The 3368-nt window shown below is 36.7% G+C and overlaps 1 gene segment (V, D, J or C); it reads left to right on the top strand.

Moving 5' to 3' along the window:
* The first annotated feature begins 1013 nt into the window (after nt 1-1013).
* LOC308648364 (T cell receptor alpha variable 19-like) lies at nt 1014-1939 on the top strand. The segment is given in 2 exons: nt 1014-1135; nt 1335-1939.
* The last annotated feature ends 1429 nt before the right edge of the window (nt 1940-3368 follow it).

The following is a 3368-nucleotide window of genomic DNA, read 5'->3' as shown; positions in this document are numbered from 1 at the left end:
TCACAGAGAGATTAACTTTCTCTATAAGAATGAATTATTATGGGCTGTGGGTGTAACTCAGTGGTAGAGCACTTGATTAGCATGCATAAGACCCTGGGTTTAATTCCCAGCACTGAAAAAAAAAAAGATTAATTATTATCATAGCCTCAGTTTCTCCTGATTTCCATAGGTTTCCCAGTCACAAGTCATGCTTTCCACAACAACAGTTGAGTCACTTAACTATCTTTCATATATTTTCACTTTTATCAATTTTAAATAAGAGTTTTATTGAGATGTAACTCCCATGCCATAAATGTATCCTTTTAGTGTATTCACAGAATTGTGTAGTCATCACTACTAATTGTAGTACATTAGGGCAGTAAAACAATTCTGTCTCATACTGTAATGGTGGACACATGTCACTATGGTTTGTCTCAACCCATCGAATGAATGGCTCTGACATTGAAACCTAACACAAACTACACACTCTGGCTGACAACGATGGGTCCATGAAGTTTCTTGAGTTACAAGAAAGGGTATTGATAGAGGGAGGCTATGTGTAAAGGGGTCAGAGTCAGTTTGTGACTCAGAAGACATGATATGAAATTATTCATTAACAATAAATAAAGTATTATTTCCCATATTATTTTTGCCAGATTCCATGATTGGCAAGGTAGGAACAAAGGTTGAGACTAAAAGTTTACCTTCTTGTTAGAAAGTCGAAACTCTGTTTTTACTTTTTACCTTAATACCACTGTAGGAATAAAAAGGCATATGTAAGACCAAAAGATATATGACCACGTTAGCCTATGACTATAGTTCATAATAATTTTAAGTTCTCCATTTTACATCAAATAAAATACTGAAAATGATCCAACCCAATAAGTTATAAAACAGCTTCTCAGAGCTGTCATCTCCCACTATACAGGAAGCATGTGACAGGACCCAGGCAAACCTGCCCCATATCTGGTAACTCCATTTCCTGTTAGAGCAGATGCAGTGCATAGCCCAGTAACTCTGCTTGTACCTCTTGAGCACAAGGTACAGAATTAAGATCTGGATTTTAGAAGAAACATAGAACATTTCTTTCAGGGAAGAGCTACCACTATGCTGGCCACCAGCCTGCTGGGAGCAGCCATCGCCTCCATCTGTCTTGGTAAGGATGTGCACAAGCACAGGGCTCAGGCTCTTCTCAGCCCTGAAGGTCCTGCAGAGAAGATCTTTGTTTTCTGATGAGGTTCTGAGGGATGAATCAAAGGCAATGGGATCAGAGAGCTGGGTCCTTAGTCACTCTATCCTTTTGACTCCCATAGTTCCAGATAAAGGATTAGTCTATTTCTTCCTCTCTCCTGCAGGAACCAGCATGGCCCAGAAGGTAATTCAAGCTCAGACTGAAATTTCTGTGGTGGAGAACAAGGCTGTGACCTTGGACTGTGTGTATGAAACCAGTGATTCTACTTATTACTTATTCTGGTACAAACAACTACCCAGAGGGAAACTGACTCTCCTTATTCGTCAGGAATCTTACAATCAGCAAAACCCAACGGAGGGTCGCTATTCCCTCAACTTCCAGAAGGCATCCAGTTCCATCCAGCTCACCATCACAGCCTCACAGCTCATGGATGCAGCAGTGTATTTCTGTGCCCTGAGAGAGGCCACAGTGAGAGGGCTGCCTGTGGGAGTCCCACAAAAACCTCAAGAAGAGCTAGGACATCTGGGGGGAGACCCCACCACAGACAGGGAGGAGCAGGGGCTGTGTCAGCACAGGTGGGGGTTGGGCCAGGAAACCTGAGTGCAGTTCATGTAGAATGTCCAGATGGTCACTTGTGAGAAGGATGTGTAGCTCATGTTCTGTGTGATAGATTGAGATAGAACATGTAGTAGATACTTTTTATAACACATGCAAAATTTATTTTCAAAATACAGTTTAAAAAAACTTATTAAACTATATTTTGATTTCATTGAATTGAGAAAGTTTTCAAATTACCTTTATACCCAATCATGATTTTATTGATGAGTTGTTAAATTTTTAGAATCAAAAATGCATTTATTCATTCATTGATATGTTGAATGCTCTAATCCACTTGTAAAACAAATGCTTTTCATTTGTTTGAGAAATTTTCACAATATTTTTCCCAAAAATAATCAGAATAATTTTTTAATGAATCAGGTCAAATAAATTATTTAACTTAGAGCTTTTCTCATAATCATACTAGGAATCTTTTGTACAAGCAGAGTATATCTGAAAGGTTCCCTAATTTGCCACAGTCTGGCTTCTCTCTTTTAGATATGTTTATGATTTTTTAAAAGCATCTATATCTATTGCTGCCTACAAAGGGAGATGATTAGTTGAAAATTTGTCCTGACCCATGGATTCTCTTGTTTTCATCCTTTATCTTCAAGTTACTGCCAGTTTGAAGATGAAACAAGATCAAGGCCAGAATGACAGCTGTCATAGCTGCCAACACCAGAGGGTCTTTGCCAGTGTCAACTTCTAGACTAAATATAAAAATGTTCCCAGGTGTATAAACAGTGCTCAAGGACAAGGATTTTATTTCTCTTTCTCCACACGTTTCAAAAACCTCTGAATTTAATTGTCATCATTTACAACTCAAATATCATATTAAAAACAATATTTCTTACTTACCTAAAGAAATTCGAGATCTATAAATGCTACGCCCTTTGGGGTAGAGGTTAAATGTTCTGTTTGACCATGTAAAGACTTTAAAGAATATTCATTTCTTTTAAAATATGTAAATTTCCCATTTATTTTATAATATAAATTCCTCTAAATTTAAAATATTAACTTATTATTTACAAAATTATTTGCATCTATAAAGAAATCCATAAGACAGATGAATATGAATTAATGTTTTTTCAAACTGTATCTGTTTTTTTTCCCATAATTTTATGTGTCAAACTGTTTCCAGTTCTGGACACTAAAGTGTAGGTTATTCAGTAGTGTATAATTAATTTGAAAGATTCTGAATTTCTATTATAGGTGTTAGAAAATTATTAGGTAACTAGATAAGATTCCTACCTTTATGGATGTCATAATCAGTGGGTTTTACTGGTATCTGGTACAGAATAACAGGCAGAAAGAACACTGAACTCAAGTTTTAGAGATCATTACATAAACAACCTATGTGATATTAAGACAATTAACTTCTTTGACCTCTGTTTCCTTATCTGCAAGTGTAGAGGTTTAAAGTAGGCAGTGGTATTGAATAGTTCTTTCCAAAATTTTTCTGATCTCACAAAACAGTTATTTCACTGTCTTTTTGAGTCTTGAACACTTATTAGCTACCCTTCTATATTTGGAAGAAGACAACTGGGTGCCACATAAACTTCCATGGTGCTCCACCCACTGCAGGAGAGTGTAACAGGAA

The sequence above is a fragment of the Spermophilus citellus genome, assembly GCF_964194105.1.
Source record: "Spermophilus citellus genome assembly, chromosome: 4".
Taxonomy (NCBI): Eukaryota; Metazoa; Chordata; class Mammalia; order Rodentia; family Sciuridae; genus Spermophilus; species Spermophilus citellus.
Note: the sequence above shows the minus strand (reverse complement) of the source record. Positions and strands in the feature narration are given on the sequence as shown.